Here is a 19,879-nt window from a genome sequence, read left to right as displayed (position 1 = left end):
TGTCTTCACCGACGAATAACAGGAACCACAAAATTCATGCAACTTTTCTGCATCAAACCGACTTCCTCGGTCAAAGGACCGATACCAAGTGTCTTAAGGTACTTTTAACCCAAACGCACACACATGTGTGTGGTTTGAGAGATAAAACTCGACGACTCTTCCTATTCTTATCTCAAATGTGTGTCATTTTGCAGATGGCCCGTCTCGTAATATGTAGTTTTTAACACAGATGCACCCTTGAACATGGAATCTTGATATACGGGGAGAATCAAAACTACCACAAAGTCTGTTAGTATTATATAAATGTTTATATCTCGTTGCGAAACTGCAACATATACAGTTGTTAAATAAATAAACATGGCGCGATTTTTGTGTTTTTTTATGATTCTCCCGAGATCAATACAATATATCCCTTTCATTGACTATCTACTATGAAATTTCGATTACTAAAGCCTAACCTTTAAAATCTATAGCATGAAATTTTAGTTTTGAGTTTTGGGAACAAATGTGAGGCATTTGAAATAAGCTTAAAAAATGCAGGATTTAAACTTTCACACAACAAACGATCTAAAACTTTTTCAAATTACACTAGTACGTTTTTCAAAAATACAAAAGTTCTGCAATAAACTACACTTAAAACCGTCTTCTTAAATGCATTTTCCGTGACGTGTGATCGTTTGTAATGTAAAACATTAAATTCTGCGTTTTTTATTTATAATTCAAATGCCTTATATTTGTTAAGTACCACAACTCAAAATTGAAATTTCATGTAACAGGTTTTATAAAGATTGATCTCTAAAAATAGAAATTTTACTACAACTGGTCAAATAAAGTGATCAATTTTATGATCTCACGAGAATCGTAAAAAATGGCAAAAATCGCGCCACGTTAATTTATTAACACCTTTATAAAAACTGAGCTTATTCTCGTCAAAATACAAAAACTGCATACGAAAGCTGCACTTGCCTTTAAAATACATCTTAACTTTTGTCTAGAGGACATTTGGATCAAAAGATATCGAATTTTTACCGTCGAGTTGATACAAATTTTATTGAACATTGTTTTCGTGCGCGTAACTGACATGCAAAATCGACGGTCGCTTCACGCGTTGTTTCTAAGAGAACGGTTAATTCTACACAAAAAATTCTTATAAACATTCTTGTTTAAAATTATCTCAGCTACATTTTTCATTTGAAACATTTTTTTCTACGGTTCTCTTCATCTATCCTCGTCATTATTCAAATTCTTACTCTTCATCTTTTTAAATGATATTAATAGAATGAATCCTCTTCTTTCACAATCGTATAATTACTATAACTACATAATTCTCTGACTTATATTCTTTCAAAAATATTTAATTTGGGATAAACAAAATAAATAACTTTTAAACTATTTGACAATTTTGACATATCGGTTTGAAATTTTGACCATATTTTAGGCACTACACCTAACATTCTATGTAATACGAAGATTATAAGTTTATTTTTAAAAAAGTTATTAACATTTATGAAAAACCGAAATTTTTGACTTATTTTGCAACTTTCCAAGTAACAAATAAGGATAAAAATATTTAAAAAAACGTTATGTTGAATCTTTTTATATGACTTACTTATATGTTCATTGCTCTGAAATGTATTTCAAATGCTTCACTTTTTGCTGTAAGAAGAAAAGCGAAAATTTACCATTTTTTGACATTAATTTGTAATTCCAAAAAATCGTGTTACGGTTCTGTAACGATAAAATTTTTAAATAAAATATAATATTAATAAAAAGAAAATTAAGCACGCCGCTGTTCAAATGTTAATAAAGGAATTATTTCTGTGGTCATATCAAGGGGTCTTTTTCTAAAGTGTAAGAATAGTTATCTATTGCATATGATACGAATTAAAGCGAGATGGACATGTCTCGCCCAAATATCAGAACTAGTTTTGCAGCCTATACAAAAATATGGATGGGTTCGTCCAAGGTTACTTAATAGCAAGAAATGAAAAACAAAAAGACATTCGAGAGAAGACTGGGAAAGTGAAATGTTGTCATGTTGATGAAATGGATTATGCCGCAATTCCGGCAGTTAAAAATTACTTCTAATAATCGTTAATATTAGTGCTAGTGTAACGAACTTAGTATGCACGTTCTGTGTAAAAAGTTAAAGTGCTGAAGGTGAAATGGTAGATGGTTTTACAACAACTTTTGGAAAAGCAAGGTAAATTTTACCCAATATAAAATGCAGCATAGGGCATAGCTGAAATCTAGGCCAACGAATAATTCGACACCTAATAAGAGTCCGAAGAACATCAATAAGTAGACTATTGTGCTTTCCTTTTCTTTAAAAAAAACCTAGGTTTCGGTAACGCGCTAAGGCCTTTAAGAAAATAAAAAAATATACAATATGACTGAACAAATTTTTCACCAATCCGCAGTTTTTAGTAGTTTTATTCAATCATTTTTATATATATAAATCGTTTATACAGATTGGATTTTACTAAGTTCTAATATTGCATTTAAAAATAGTATTCAGTAAATAAGTTAGTATTAACATTAAAATTCAACTATAATTAACCTAACTAAAACCTTTAGGGTTTAAGGATAGGATAGAATTGTCCAGTCCTATCGTATAAATAGGTTGGTACCAATCCTTAGGGTATATAAATGTTTATTTCTTTATGTAGGTATTTAATGATTAAAATACATTATGTCATTTTACCTCATCTACACAAGAATTTGTTATATTATTTTATATTAAACCGACTTTCATAACTTATTGCATTTTATTTCTTGACATAGTTTGTTGTTGGATTTACAGGTTGTCCTATTAGAATATAAAAATTTATATTCAATAATACAGGGTTTCTCAGGGTACCTAGTGATTCGTTAACATTATCAGTTGGTCGTAATTACTGAAACTCTGGGTGGTCCACTAAATCGAAGGGTCTTCAAGCGAAGAAGTAAAAATCGCAAGGAACTGTGGGACAGTGAAGTTTTCTCTGGGTTTAGAATTATACTAATCACCGGGGTTGGCTTGGTATCACTGTTCTCCCACATTTTTATGGTTCTTCGACCGCGGATCCTCAATTTTAGGGCACAAAGAGCCACGGATCTGTTGTTCCTTTAATCTGGGCACATTAATTTTAATATAAAAATTAATAAAACGAAAAGCAAAGAAAGTAAAAAGTATACGACCGAATAAACCAACAGCAGACAGTCTAGAAAAATGGTAAAAGAGCTAATATGGCAACAGAAATAATTTTCCAAATAGAAAAACAGTAAAAAAAAATATTAGTACTAAAAGAGTACAACAAATTTATTTATGTTTCTATTAGTTAATACAAACTATAGAATTCTTTTGTCTAAAAGAAACATTAGGTTATGTAAGGTACTTAATAATTTCTAAAGCAGATTTGATCTGCATCAAACCCTTTGTTTGCTTACAACAGACCAAGGGATGTCAAGTCCTTAAAAAACCAAAATTAAAAGTTTTTCAGTATTTAAATAATACATATTATACATGAGTTTATAAAACGTTCTATATACCTAAAACGTTGAAATCAAATTTCAAAAATAAATAAAGTTTAAAAAGATAAATTCAAAATAAAGTTCTTTTGTAGGAAAGATAAAGTTTTTGCAATAATTCTTTAGAAATAAACTTTAGAAAGAAAGAATATTCAAAATTTAAAAAATAATTTGAAACAAATATAAAACATTTTATTTAAAAAATAAAAACCATTTGGTAATATCCTATTTAAATTAATATATTAAAATAAAATGTCTAACCACAAAGCCACCCGTGCAGCTTATAAAGGAAAAATTAGTCAAATCCTAAATCAAGTAAAAAATTCTATCGTAGAGGTTGATCTAGATATTTACGAAGAGATTTTAGGAAAATTGAGGACGTATTATGAAAAATATAATGAAGCATATTTCATGTTGCTAGAAGATGAAAGGTTCACAGATGATAAAGACAATGAAATGGTGGACCAAATTTATTATGAAGCTATAAAATTAATAAAAGGGACAATGCGGAGGTTGAACAGCCAACCAAGTGAAGCTGAACCGACGCTGCAGCCAATGGCGATGGAAGCGAAAGTGAATGTCACTCTTCCTAAAATAAACATACCTGTGTTTTCACATGGAAATGAAGAATATGGTCCATTTAAAGAATTATTCAAGTCACTCATCATGGAGAACGAATCAATACCGGAAGTACAAAAGCTGCTATATTTAAAAACGTCTGTAAAAGGCGAGGCTTTTAAACTACTAGAAAACATACCCGTAAGTGGTGAAAACCTAAGGCTAGCATGGGAGGTGTTAGATTCACGATATGCAAATAAAGCGCAATTAATAAAAAATATAATTAAAACCCTTTTAAATAATAAACCTATACAGCATTCAAACAATTTAACGAATGACCTACGGGAAATGTATACCAACACTTATAATAGTTGGAACAAACTAAAAAATTTAAATTTAACACCCCAACAAATATTGGATATTCTTATGATCAATATGGTTGAGCAACGATTGGATTATGGTACAAAAAGGGCACTCGAATTTGGGTCGCATGCCGACGAAATACAGACTTTTGAGGAGTTTTTAGACAGTGTAAAAGTACACTGTGAACATTTAGAAAATTTAAACCATTTCAAAAAGACAGGACCGTCTTTAGAAATAAAGAGGAGAGCTAGTTTCCATATTTCCGACGATAGCAAAGCCGAGGAATGTACTTATTGTAAATTAAATAACCATAAAATTACCAATTGCTATAAATTTAATAATCTTCTTAACGATCAAAAATATCAATATGTTAAAGAGCATAAGCTTTGTATTAAATGTCTAAAAGGACATACAGATAGTTGTAGAAGCGATATAAAATGTAAATATTGCGCAAAAGACCATCATAGTCAAATGCATTTCAGAACTAAAACGGAGAGTTCTTCAAATATAAACGTGAAAAAAGATTCAAAAAATAATTTTACTAATAATAAAAATAAAAATAGTGCCAATAATGGCTATAAAAATAAAACAAACAGTAAAACGGATGTCAATGACAATGAGGCAAGTACGTCCGCAAATACAACTGTTAGTTCTAATAATGCTTCTGGTAATCAATCAACAGTTGTGTTGCTTGGTACTATCCAAGCGTACGTATATAATGTAAAGGGTCAGAAAAAGGTCGCCAGAATCCTGCTCGATCAAGGCAGCCAGACTTCTTCCTGCACAGAGCAATTTGCTGAACAATTGAATTTGAAACCTATAGATGCTAAGCTGCAGATAAGGGGCATCGCGGAAAAGGCTTCGGTGTCAAATAAAATGTTAAAATTACGTTTGACAACTTTGAATAATAAAAATAAATTTAATATTAAATGTCATATTTTGCCAAAAATCACTGGCGATTTGCCACAGTTACGTATAAATAAAGATAAGTTGCGATTGCCGGAAAACTGTAGCCTGGCAGATATAGAATTTAATATACCGGGGAGGGTCGATATCTTGCTCGGAGCCGATTATGCTTATGATATATTGCTAGAAGGCATTATAAGACTTGGTAAAAATTTACCGATATTACAAAATTCCAAATTTGGACATATCTTGTGTGGTGCGGTTCCTCGATATGCACTGACGGATGCGAATTCGTTTGTAGCTTGTGTAAATAATGTTCACTCTACATTTTCACTCCATTCGAATACGGAATCTTCATTAGAAAAATATGTAAAGAAGTTCTGGGAATTGGAGAGCATCCCTGAAGTGATGATGGACCGGACGCAGGATGAAGTACTGGAGGAGCACTTTCAGAAAAATACAATAATACTACAGGATGGTGCCTATCAAGTTACTCTGCCAGAAAATGATCAAATAAAAGATTTAGGAAGTTCAAGATACCAGGCAGAAAAGAGGTTTCGTGCTTTGGAAAATAAATTTAGAACTGCTCCAGAAGCGTTCCTGGAATATAAACAAGTTATACAGGAGTATATAGACAGCGGACATGTTGAAAAGGTAGAAAATTCGCAGGAGTATAAAAATGTACATAATGTACAAAAATACTATATGCCACATTTTGCGGTAATAAAAACAGAAAGCTCCTCTACGAAAGTGCGCGTCGTTTTTGACTGTTCAGCAAAAACGAATACTGGTTTGTCCTTGAATGATGTCCTATACAAAGGAATGCAAGTACAACCCAATTTGTATGAAATACTATTAAGGTTCCGTACATTTAGTTATATTTTAATGGCGGATATAGAAAAAATGTTTAGACAAGTCCGTGTCGACCCTAATCAACTGTATTTATTAAATTTTTTGTGGAGAGAAAACCCCACAGATAATTTTGAACACTATCAAATGAATAGGCTTCCTTTCGGTCTGACCTGTTCACCCTGGTTGTCCACTAGGGTTTTAAATCAAATCGCGGAGATTAACAAAGATAAACATAAAGGAGCCTCGATTAGCCTGCTTAACCAGACTTGGGTTGACGATATACTTACAGGGTGTCAACATAAAGAGGAGTTAAAAAATATATATACCGGTCTTAACGAAATATTAAATAAAGCCGGTTTTAACCTTCATAAATGGGGATCGAATGATCAAGAGTTCATAAATGAAATTTGTACAACTCCGATAAAAGAATATCACTTACATACGGAGGAAAATATAGAACAAGTGAATAAAGTTTTAGGTACCAAATGGTGCGCTCCACGCGACGAATTTATGTACACATTTTCTCTGGAAAATTCAGAGAAAAACCTCACAAAGAGAGGCATTTTAGCTACTGTAGCTAAATGGTACGATATATTTGGGTTATTAGCTCCGGTGATAGTACAGGGGAAATTAATAATACAAAAATTATGGAGCCTTAAATTAGGTTGGGATGAAAATTTGAAAGATCCTGAAATATTGCATGAATGGGAGCAATTATTAAAAGAATTGCCTCTTATAGAAAATTTAAAAATTCCTAGGTGTCTGTTTGAAATAAATAAAGTAATAAAATCCATAGAAATACATTCATTTAGTGACGCAAGCGCCACTTGTTTCTGTTGTTGTATTTATGTGCGGGCAGTGTATCAAGATGATACTGTAACTAGCCGGTTGCTAACCGCTAAAACTAGGGTTGCTCCGTTGAAGGTCACCACGATACCACGATTAGAGTTATCTGCTCTGTTACTGAGTGCAGAACTCTCCCAAAAGGTATATGAAACCTTGTCTTCCGTTTTGGAAGTAAAACAGATACACTTATGGTGCGATTCAGAGATAGCAATATATTGGGTAAAGTCTCCAGAGACAAATTGGAATGTTTTTGTGGCAAACAGGGTGAAAAAATTCCAAAACATATCAAAAAATATCATCTTGCATCACATACCCACTAAATTGAACGTCGCGGATATTCCTACGCGTAAAATTAAAATTGCTCAATTAATTGATAATAAATTATGGTGGAACGGACCTAAATTCTTGTTAAATAAAAATATTGATTATACACAATTTAAATTGAATGTTGATTATAACACTGACACAGAGCTTAAGAAGCAAAAGGTAGCCTTAGTGGTAAGACATCTTTTAAGAAACAAAAGATATATTTTCCGAATTATTTAATAAAACGTCAACGTTTACTAAACTCTTGTATACTATAGCCTTTGTAAATAGGTTTGTGAATAATTTAAAAAATTCACGCAATAAATTGCAAACCCAGACGGGTAAAATTAGTGTCGAGGAATTAGACCGAGCAGAGATTTTAATTGTAAAAAATATTCAAAAACAAAATTTAAATTTAGAATTTCAGGAGTTAACAAAAAATAATTTTGTAAAAAATAAATCTATACAGAAATTGTGTCCTTTTGTGGACCCACACTTAAAACTTATAAGAGTGGGAGGCCGTTTAGGTAATACACATTTAAATTACGATCAAAAACACCCTATTTTGTTACCCAATAATTATAAAATTGTTTATCTATTGTTAAAAAGAGAACACATTCGTTTGCACCACGCGGGTGCTCAAACAGTGTTAGGAAATTTCCGTACTAGGTACTGGCCTATGAACGGTTTAAAAATGATAAAAAAGATTGTTAGATCTTGTCACGTATGCTTTAGGTATAAGCAGAGAAATGCCGAGCAGTTGATGGCAGAATTACCTGCCAATAGGGTAACGCCCAACCGAGCCTTTACAAATGTAATGGTAGACTATGGGGGTTATTTTCAGATTAAAACTTCTACATTGCGAAAGGCCTCATTAGTTAAATGTTACATGGCAGTTTTTGTATGCACGGTTACAAAAGCCGTTCATTTGGAATTAGTTTCCGATTTGTCTACAGAGGCATATATAATGGCACTAAAACGTTTTGTAAGTAGAAGGGGGTTGCCGAAATCTATTTTGTCAGATAACGGTACGTGTTTTTGGGGATGTCGAAACAAATATAAAGAATTAAAAACTTTTTTCCAGAAGTCGGAGGTAAAGGCGGAAATAAAGAATTACTGTTTAAATAATTTCATAGAATTTAAATTTTTAACACCTCAAGCACCCCATCAGGGTGGCTTACATGAAGCTGGCGTAAAAAGGGCCAAATATCACATTTATAGGATGTTAGGTGATACTAAATTAACTTTCGAACAATTCTATACGGTGCTAACCCAAATAGAGGCCGTAATGAACTCTCGCCCTCTGACACCCATCTCCAACGATGCAAATGACTTAAGTAGTCTCACCCCGGGACATTTTCTAATAGGAGAAAGTCTAGTGAATTTACCTGAAAGGGATATTTTAAATGTTAATGAAAACAGACTGTCTGTATACGAAAAGTTAACTCGAATTCAACAAACCTTTTGGAAACGCTGGAGTTTAGACCATTTATCTGAACTCCAGGCCCGTAATAAGTGGTATTTAGAGCGGGACAATTTGAAATTGAATGACCTAGTCTTACTAAAAGACGATAATTTGCCACCAATGAAATGGAAATTGGCAAGAGTAATAAAAATACATCCGGGTTCGGACGGTAAGGTGCGAAATGTGGAAGTAAGGACATCTACTGGTATATATACCAGACCCATTACTAAATTATGTATTTTACCTTTAGAAAAGGAGATGCTGGCTTTCGAGAAGGAAAGTCTGGTAAATATGACTAAAATAGTAGACTTAAAGGGAAAATGTAACATCAACTTCGAAAAGGTTACGGCCTGAGGTTCCGAGGGAACAAAAATTTCTTCCGAAATTGGGTCTTGGGAATTTCCCAAGCCGGGGGAAAAATGTTACGGTTCTGTAACGATAAAATTTTTAAATAAAATATAATATTAATAAAAAGAAAATAAAGCACGCCGCTGTTCAAATGTTAATAAAGGAATTATTTCTGTGGTCATATCAAGGGGTCTTTTTCTAAAGTGTAAGAATAGTTATCTATTGCATATGATACGAATTAAAGCGAGATGGACATGTCTCGCCCAAATATCAGAACTAGTTTTGCAGCCTATACAAAAATATGGATGGGTTCGTCCAAGGTTACTTAATAGCAAGAAATGAAAAACAAAAAGACATTCGAGAGAAGACTGGGAAAGTGAAATGTTGTCATGTTGATGAAATGGATTATGCCGCAATTCCGGCAGTTAAAAATTACTTCTAATAATCGTTAATATTAGTGCTAGTGTAACGAACTTAGTATGCACGTTCTGTGTAAAAAGTTAAAGTGCTGAAGGTGAAATGGTAGATGGTTTTACAACAACTTTTGGAAAAGCAAGGTAAATTTTACCCAATATAAAATGCAGCATAGGGCATAGCTGAAATCTAGGCCAACGAATAATTCGACACCTAATAAGAGTCCGAAGAACATCAATAAGTAGACTATTGTGCTTTCCTTTTCTTTAAAAAAAACCTAGGTTTCGGTAACGCGCTAAGGCCTTTAAGAAAATAAAAAAATATACAATATGACTGAACAAATTTTTCACCAATCCGCAGTTTTTAGTAGTTTTATTCAATCATTTTTATATATATAAATCGTTTATACAGATTGGATTTTACTAAGTTCTAATATTGCATTTAAAAATAGTATTCAGTAAATAAGTTAGTATTAACATTAAAATTCAACTATAATTAACCTAACTAAAACCTTTAGGGTTTAAGGATAGGATAGAATTGTCCAGTCCTATCGTATAAATAGGTTGGTACCAATCCTTAGGGTATATAAATGTTTATTTCTTTATGTAGGTATTTAATGATTAAAATACATTATGTCATTTTACCTCATCTACACAAGAATTTGTTATATTATTTTATATTAAACCGACTTTCATAACTTATTGCATTTTATTTCTAGACATAGTTTGTTGTTGGATTTACAGGTTGTCCTATTAGAATATAAAAATTTATATTCAATAATACAGGGTTTCTCAGGGTACCTAGTGATTCGTTAACATTATCAGTTGGTCGTAATTACTGAAACTCTGGGTGGTCCACTAAATCGAAGGGTCTTCAAGCGAAGAAGTAAAAATCGCAAGGAACTGTGGGACAGTGAAGTTTTCTCTGGGTTTAGAATTATACTAATCACCGGGGTTGGCTTGGTATCACTGTTCTCCCACAAATCGACTGCAGGAAATATAGATTTTTGTTAAAAAGGTCTATACTACTCAAAACAACTGTCTGGCCTGGCCGGTTAAGTGTCACAAACGGGGTACTTTTTTTGCTTATTTCCCTGGCCTAATGGTACAAATACAATGTTAATAATTCACGATGCTGTTTACTGTAATCGAGTTTTAGTTACGTGTACCAGTACACTACGTATTAACTGAAATATAAAAAAAATGTCAACTGTGTTAAAATTCATCCGCTGTCTCGCTTCTGACAATTAGCAGATTAGATGATCTATAAATCAACCTCGTTAATAAAAAGTTTAGTTTTCACAGACAAAAGATTTAATAAAGGAAGTATTAAATTGACTTGATGAACGTATACGAAAGATTTTCTAAAAACTAAACTTCATGAAAGAGATCGAAGAGATAAGCTGACCTTATTCTGAGTAGAAGAATTTATTAGTACTTACTTCTTTGCAGGAAAGAAAAACAAATCTCTAGTCTGAGATTCCAGGATAAAACATTCATAATCTACTTAATTCCCGTAGATTGCACTCTCAGTGCCACTGAATCAATAGTTGATACAGATGGTTTTTCTTGAACTTCTGATTTAGAATCAAAGAACAAATGAATTAAAATGCTCTCTTAGAGATCTGAAACCTAAATTTCGAGTGAAAATAACTTTTTTATACAAAACTCATATTTGACTTGTTCGATCGATATGTTAAAAAATTCATAAGTAATATGTACTTGAAAAATATACACTCATGTACAAAAATATCGAATATATTGGAATTTTATAAATTTTTTTTTGAAAGTAAATTCTGGTCAATCAAATGGATTATTGTGAAGAAGAGTTTATTTTAAAAATGTTTAATGAATAATTTTACGTTTTTATGCGGTAAAAATGGGAAAAAAATAATGCTCAATGTTAGGTAAATAAGGTTATTTTATTCTTAACTGGTTGCTTAAACCAGGCTTTTTAACCGAAACAAGTACATGATCAGTAATTAGTATTCTCCCTCTAGCTCTTATTACTGCCTGTATCCTTCTCGGTATGCTTGCAAGTAAATTTTTGACATATCCTTTTAAAATTGTATTCCATTCAACCTGTGCACCTAGCCGAAGCTACTCTATCGTGTTTGGAACAGGATTTCTTTGTCGTATACCGCGTTTTATCTGATCTCACATGTGTACTCTTGTGTTGCCAGATTAAAAGATGGAAGGTGGACGAAGAAAATTCTGGAATGGAGACCTAGACACGATGCTTATCATAATCGAGGACGTCCTCCAACAAGGTGGTCAGATGACATCAAGCGCATTCAGCACAACTGGATTCAGGGTGCTCAAGATAGAATGCATTGGAATTATTTACGGGAGGCCTATGTCCAGCAGTGGACTCAAAACGGCTGATGATGATGACATGTGCTCTATTGGATTTAAATCCGGGCTTACGGTGGCCAATCCAATCTTCGAATTTATTTTTGGTCGAGCATTATCGTGCATTAAGTATATCGTTTTTTTATATACCAATTACATTTCGAGTTGGGTGCTGAAAAATCAAATAAAAATCTTTTTTTGTTTCTTATATTCTTATTGAAGAATCAAGAAAATTGTTTAACAAACATCCGATCTATCTGCTCCTTCCTGTTGAATACGGTTTCTTTTTTACATTATCCGTCCGCACCTAATAATACTTACTAATATTCCGTCTAATTGGTTAAATACACACATTGTGATGAAGTATTATTTAGCTTTTTAAAAGCTAAATAGATGCCTTTTTAAAAAATGTTCTTGTGACATTCTTAAAGGATGACTCATTTAATTTCTTTATATCAACAGAATAGTTCCCACTGAAGAATTAAATAAAAATATGGTCTGAATGAATAGCAATGCATGCAATTACATCAGGCACGTTTTACTGTAGTAAATTCACTGTAAATAACAAGGAAAACCAGAAAACTCCCAGAACGAGGTAAATATTGATCAAGTGATAATATTTTTCTTTCAATATCCGTATGGAATTGTATTTTATTACGTGATATTACACATTTTGTTTTTGTACCAAACTCTGTCACTCGAACATGTTTCTGAAAATACACTATCAAAGTTGATATTAAGTAAATTTATAACTTTTTTTATTTTATAAAAAAATGTAATAAGATGGACCCAAGAAATGTAAAAGGATGTTAATGTTGTAACATTATTAAAAAATTACCACTATTAGTAGTGTTTCTTTATCAGACAGTCCAAATAAAATTTTACCAACTGCTATCTAAAATTTTCATATAGGAGAGTTATGTGCCAGATATGTCCTAGCTATTATTAATACATGCCAGATATGTCCCAGATATTATTCAATAAAAAAATAATAAAGTAATACAAATTGAACTTAACACCTTCAAAGGGGACATTGAAGGACATTGAAGTGAATTATAATGAGACGGAACACCTAGTGTTGTTATTAGATGGCCGAGCTACTGCATACGTCGCTCCGATGAGACCTAATAAAGTTGAAATACGTATAAGCGGCTTTCGGATGCCCTGCATTGAAATTAAATATAATACCGTCCAGAGTACCAGAAACTAAATTCACTAAGAATATTTACCGTGATGAACGGCATGTGGAATGCAAATTATAGATTCCCTTGCCGACTAATTTACCATGTCTGCTTTGTAAGTTTTAGAAAGCACAGTGGTGAAAATTTGAATTTAGTTTCGCCAAGTAGAAAAGCTTAGGATTCTTATTGTTCAAATATTAACTTTTTCACCCGGAACAAAGATTTTTGAGTCATTCTACACAAAAAGGTCTTTAGTCACTTTTCTCAAAGATAGGCAATGATGTTTATTTATTGTTAATTATACAAACATGTTAATAAAAAATATTCATTAATCAATCATCTTCAGCTATACTTAACCATAAAAGACTCGTACAAATATAAAAAAATATTTTTTTAGTCTAAATTATTATATCCACACAAATGTACATAATCATTTGATTTTTTACAGTTACATGCTTTTGTTTTGCAATTTTGATGGCAATTAAGTACCGAATTTTTATTTCTGGTGGTTTTCCAAACATAGAATATTGCAATCAATTAGTATAACTAACGCTATATTCGGAATATCTCACCAGGCATACAGTATTTTGCGTGGGGATCTCAAATAATTATTCACAGTGTGCATAGATACGATATTTTAATTATTGCTGCCCATTTTTGAAATTTTTTCGAATCACACCGTTGACAGGAAATATTTTTTTACATTCGAAAACAGAATCCCAGAAAACTTGTTTGTCACGTTGTAGTTGAATGTCTTTCACCAAAAATTTGTAAAATATTAATAAGTTAGCAATTAATTTCTAGCAATTCATTTGAGTTGTTCACTGGGGGATAATGGGATAGTTTTGAAGGATTGGAAAATGTACCAATCAATAGCAATTCATTTACAATAAAATATGCCGTCAAGATGGGTCCTGTAGCCCTTTTTATTGCCGAGATTTAGCTATGGTTATGCTAGCTTTACTATAAAGTTAACATAATAATTTTTTCTCGGAAACGGTTGCAGCAATAAATTGTTTCTTAACGTAAAGCATTAGCAATAAATGAAGCAACCAATTGCTAGCGATTCACTTTTCTGATTTCAATGTTTTTCTCCGATATCTCGATTTTCTTGTGGGCGACTTTTGCGCTGATGGGGTAGTTTTTGGGAGTTGGTCAATATATGCCGCCAAGATGGGCCCTGTACCCCTTTTCGTTGCCGAGATATAGCTATGGCTATGCTAGCTTTTTCGTAACTGTTTCTCGGAAACAACCACAGCAATAAACTTTTAGCAATATATTATACTCTTGGTCTGAATTCGGCCTTATAATATGGATATGCTATCTTTATAGACATACTATTTACACAGCAACTTTTTAAAAAACGCCTACATTGAAAAAGGTGTTTTCAAGCAAGTGAGAACTTGAACTCCCATCCCGACTGCCAAATGGAAAATCTGACTCTGAAAATCTTTGACCATAAAAATCTAAACGGAAGTAAAGTAAAAATATTTCCCGCTGCGATGCTAATTCCCTTAATCTTGCATTTTTTAGTGGGAAACGCTCAATAGTCCCTCGCTTCGGTGCGCAAAACTCACTTTCTAGAGCCATATGTCAGAAGTATATCTCAAACAAACATTTAGATTTTGCTAGCGGTATTTGCCAATGTAAATAAACAATTGGGTCATCTTTATTCTTTTCAAAGATTTTTAGATGCGATTCGAATAATTCATTCTGTCTGTCTGTCTCTCCGTAACGAAAAACCCAGCGCGTTCATTACATCATATCTGCGTTGTTATTGTCCGATTGGAGCGTGTGGTGGGCTGAATGAAAGGGGAGGGGATAATCATTATATTAGGATAGAAAAAACCAGCAAGGCGACTACCAAAAGGGCACTACACCTTATCTCTTCGTTATTAATGAACGTATAGCGACATATAATTTATCACATGACAGTATGAATGATAATAGACTAAATAGGTAAATTTATTTTATAACCTGAAGAAGGCTTTTGACTTTTGATTGAGTACAAAATAAACAACTGATCGAATCGAAACATAGCAATTGAAAGGGGGTGGGGATATAACGAATATAATAAAATAGATAAAACAAACAAGGCGACTACCAAAGGTCAATATACAGTATACCTTTTCATTATTAATGAACGTATAGCGATATACGCGACATCCTAGAGTACTATGGATAAATATAGATTTACTATTTTAGAACTGCTACTACTTTTCGGTTTCCGTTTTCCGAGTTCCAATCGCCACTTAGTCCGGTTGTTCCATAGGTCTTCTTCTATGGCCCTCTCTCTCAGTTCTTTATTTATTCCTTAGCTCCAACTTTTCTAAATCTACCCCGCTGTTCACTGTTGTTCGACATGTAGACGGAAAGGTACTGACGAACGCAGCGCACTCCGATATAAAATAAGCAGTGAGGCATTAGAAATAAATTGTCACTGGTCCCACAGGCCCCACCCGACTACTCAAGCTCAAGGGTTAAAGAAGGCCTCCGGCTAAGTACAAGATAAACAACTGATCGAATCCTAACATGCGACATAGCAAATTAAAGGGGAGGAAATACCGAATATATTAAGAGAGAAAAAAAATCGATTTAGTTTTAAGTTGTTACCACCATTGCAGAAACGATGACAATTATTAGATCCAAGTCTGTTTATTACTAAGTAGCAAACACGATACTATAGTTTATTTGTAATGTAACGCTTTGGGCGTCTTAAAACGTTTTATTTTGCATTTTTCATATGCATTCATGATATCAAAATAAATCTACATAAAATATTTTTGGAATTTTCATGACATACAGAGTGGAAAAAAAGATGGTTCGTGACTTAAAAAATGTGAAACCATGGACCAGATTAAATCACTTAAGTTCAATTCGCTCGAAACCGAGAACGATTTGCCGAAATTATAGTCAATCTTTTGTGAAAAAGACAGCATATCTTTGTCATATGTGAGTGTAGATTTAATAGGTCATGTCTCATATTGTCAAAGGCTTTTTTGTAGTCGATAGATCCAATAAGACATCATTTCTCTGGTCATTCATTGTTAAATAAAAGTTTCCTTGTATTCAATCATATCTGGTTTTGTTGCAAAAAATCCAAAACAAATTTACATATTGGGCGATAGCATTAATATGATCTAGAAAAATTTTTTTTCAAAAATCAGATTGTAGTTTAATTTACTCTTAATACTTGTTTTGCCGTTCCGAACAACAGAGCGTTTCAGGATTACCGTACTGAAAAAAACTGAGTGGTAAATAAGCCAGCCCTAGTGATTTACACAAACTATTAACTAGAATAATGCCAAAACGAATAGAGGTAATCTAGAAACCACTCAGTCCAGACAAAAGAAGGATTTAGAAAAGTTTATACAATAAAAACATCTTGACCGTTTTTGTCATTTTCACAAAGCCGTCGGTGCAGCCAAGATATATAAAATAATGTGAGTGCTTTTCAGCGGAATTTGGATTTGATTAGAGCTATACAAAATATAAGTACAATAAACAGGATCTCTCAAAACTGACGTCGATGTTGTTGGGGTTTTATTCATTGCGGATTACAATTCGAAAATGAAATGTGATATTTTAGATTCTTTTTCGATCCCGAGGTATCGTTCGAAATATAAATAATAAGTTTTATTGGACGGTCGCTTCATTAGTTTAACATAAGTCATAAGTAGAGACTGGGCTATATATATATATATATATATATACTAGACTAAGTATATAAGTTATATACTAGAGAATTTTATAAAAATTATTTATGTGGGGGCATTTTTAAGAAATTAGCATATAAAAAGTATTTTTTTTTTATAATTATAATGTTGTAAATATATTTAAGTGAGCCATGTGATTAGGCAACCAGATATACATACTCTCCAAGTGACATTCTAAATAATAATTAGGAATATAAAGTGGGGTTATAATAATATGTTGTTTAAAATGTGTAGTTTATTAAATAAGAGTGTTAGTTACTAATTTAAGTGTATATTCTGATCTGAAAAGCCTAAATGTCAACAAAATTCTCGATAGAAAAATAAGGAATTCTCTAGATCACCGGAGATGGCTTTGTTTGCGAAATGGACTGTTCCAGAAAATTCAGACATGTAGGAGATGGAACAAAATCGAACATGATTTCTTGCTAGATGATTCTGGAATATGGAAAAAGATATAAATACCCGGTGATTTGGATTCAAGGCATCAGTTATCAGTTATGAGTTACAGTTACTATGAGTCCAGTTTTAGTATGAAAGTTAGTTAGAGTCAGTCAATCAGTTACATTTCAGTAAGTTCAAGATAGTCAGAAGGTCCAATTGTTCAATATAGTGAGTTAAATGAAGATTAAGAAACAGTATAAAGAAAATATTATTGAAGATTAAAAATTATGTTATGTATAAATGGTGATTGGATAATGCAAGAAGTATTAATTGAAAATTAAATTTATATAATATATTTGGTGATTGGATATTGGTATACTGAAAAGAAGAATAAATATAAATATATAATATATTTGGTGATTGGATATTGGTATATTGAAAAGAAGAATAAATATAAATGATGTTTGCTGGTTTGCTTGGTGGTTTATAAATGCTGGTGAAGAAAAATAGCTTAAATTGGTGGAAGCTGATAATTGGAAAAAGTAATTTCACAAAAACAAGGATAACCGAAGCTGAGAAGAAGACATTGAGTGGTGATTATAATCTATATAGTGGAAAACAGTTCATTTAGGCATTCAGTGACAGAAAGGTACAAAATTTTGTTAATATAATTTAGTTAGTGTCATAACAATTTCAATTTTGAAGATAGTTTGTTTAAATTTTACATTGTCTATAGAATTTAATTAGTTTCCTAAGAATTTCAATTTAAAGATAGTTTATTTTAAATTTACATTGGCTAGGTTAGATATATATGTGTGTTTCAATATAGATATAATAAAGATAATTTAAAAAGTACTTACAAACTAATTCTTTGAGAACCGCGATAAAAACCCTATATATATATATATATATATATATATATATATATATATATATATATATATATATATATATATATATATATATATATATATATATATATATATATATATATATATATATATATATATATTAATGTGATATTAAAAGTCTGAGGTGCGCCAAGCAATTAATTAGCTAATGGATTAATTAATTAAACTTATTTAAATGATGCAATTATGATTCTATCACACTATTTAATTTTCTTATCTCAGGGTTATACTTGTGCTTCAGTATCTATGCTTTACATATGATAGGTAATGTCCAAAGAATACCGGAATAATAAAAAAATATTTGATACAAATTTATATGTTGAAATAAAATTCACACTCAAATATCTTCAATAAAAAAATATCTCATATAATGATTATCAAAATTTTGTTCTACGTACGTGATTCTTCAAAAATCAATGGTATATACCTACAATATAAATTAAAATTTCAAATCAAAATTGTTGTTCTAAATCTCCTGATCAAAATATTCCTATCTTTTCTAAAGCAATTGTTAAAAAAATGTGTTGTTAATAAAGAAAAACTGACGAATAGTAAAACTATCTCTCTGATGATGAGTTGTCCAAATCCTTGTAGCCTACACTATCTATTCTTAGCAGTCCCCTATATAATCAGCAATCTTACAACAAATTATTGCGAGCCTATCGCCTTTAATGATCTCCTTCAAATGCACGTATCGTTCAAATGATGCTAGCCTCTTCTCCTCTCGATAAACTGAATATCTCGTTCCGGCCTGAACAGTGACTCTTGGAATATGAGTAGAAAAATATATCTTACAATATTTTACTGGATCAGCTTCAGTCAGATACACTTACTCCACGAAAACTCACAAACATTCACTTCTACTGCTTACTATCTCTGGAGAACCACCAGAGAACAACGACTGTTCGCCTTGAACCCTTGGAAAACAACTAATTATCTTTTCTCCCTCAAAAATCTAGCTAAACTCTCATTCCTACATACCTATCCCACTTTTTTCAAGCCCCTCCAATCAGAGTTCGTCACACTTATCCCCATCTACCATTTAGATAACAAACAACAATTTTACCTACAATTATAAATTTAAAGAACTAACGGAGAATTATATTTTCTAAATATTTCTATTCTATTGTCTTATTCACTGTATTTCGACGTACAAGTCTATTTGGAAAACCCGCTCGCATTGTTCACGATGTCACTATGCTCACTCACGTCACTCGAATATATTTTACAAAGAAAATAATATATATATATATATATATATATATATATATATATATATATATATATGTACCCGGTATTTAGGCGGCACACGCCCTTCCGGTAGGGATCTATGGAGGAGTATCACCGAGCCGCAAGCCCTTATCTCTTGCCGTACTGCTCCACCATTGGCCGATCAGATACCAGCATATTCTAGACTAAGCCGCAGATTCATTTAGAATTTTAAATTGCTGCGTTAGAGCTCTTGTTAACGACAACGGTCAACGGGTCGTTTTTGACACCGTCCCGTCGGCCGTTGCTCAGTGTCTTTCAGGTTCTTATGAATGTTTGTTCACGCAACGGCAACCAACCCGTTGGTTAACTTTTCACCGTCTACGTATCCAGTCCCCCTCGGCAAGACGTTCGACGGGCCGGTACCGTGAACCCTCAGTGAACCTTTTTAGTTTATGGAAGTGTGGGGGGAAGGAACGGCGTTGGGCGAGCATCCGTTGTTTCAATAAATTTCTTCCTTTGTTGCCGCTAAAATATGGATTTTGATATGAAAATTTTAATA

Source organism: Diabrotica undecimpunctata, chromosome 6 (assembly GCF_040954645.1).
Source record: "Diabrotica undecimpunctata isolate CICGRU chromosome 6, icDiaUnde3, whole genome shotgun sequence".
NCBI classification, from domain to species: Eukaryota; Metazoa; Arthropoda; class Insecta; order Coleoptera; family Chrysomelidae; genus Diabrotica; species Diabrotica undecimpunctata.
The sequence above is the reverse complement of the archived record's forward strand: the minus strand, read 5'-3'. Positions refer to the sequence as shown.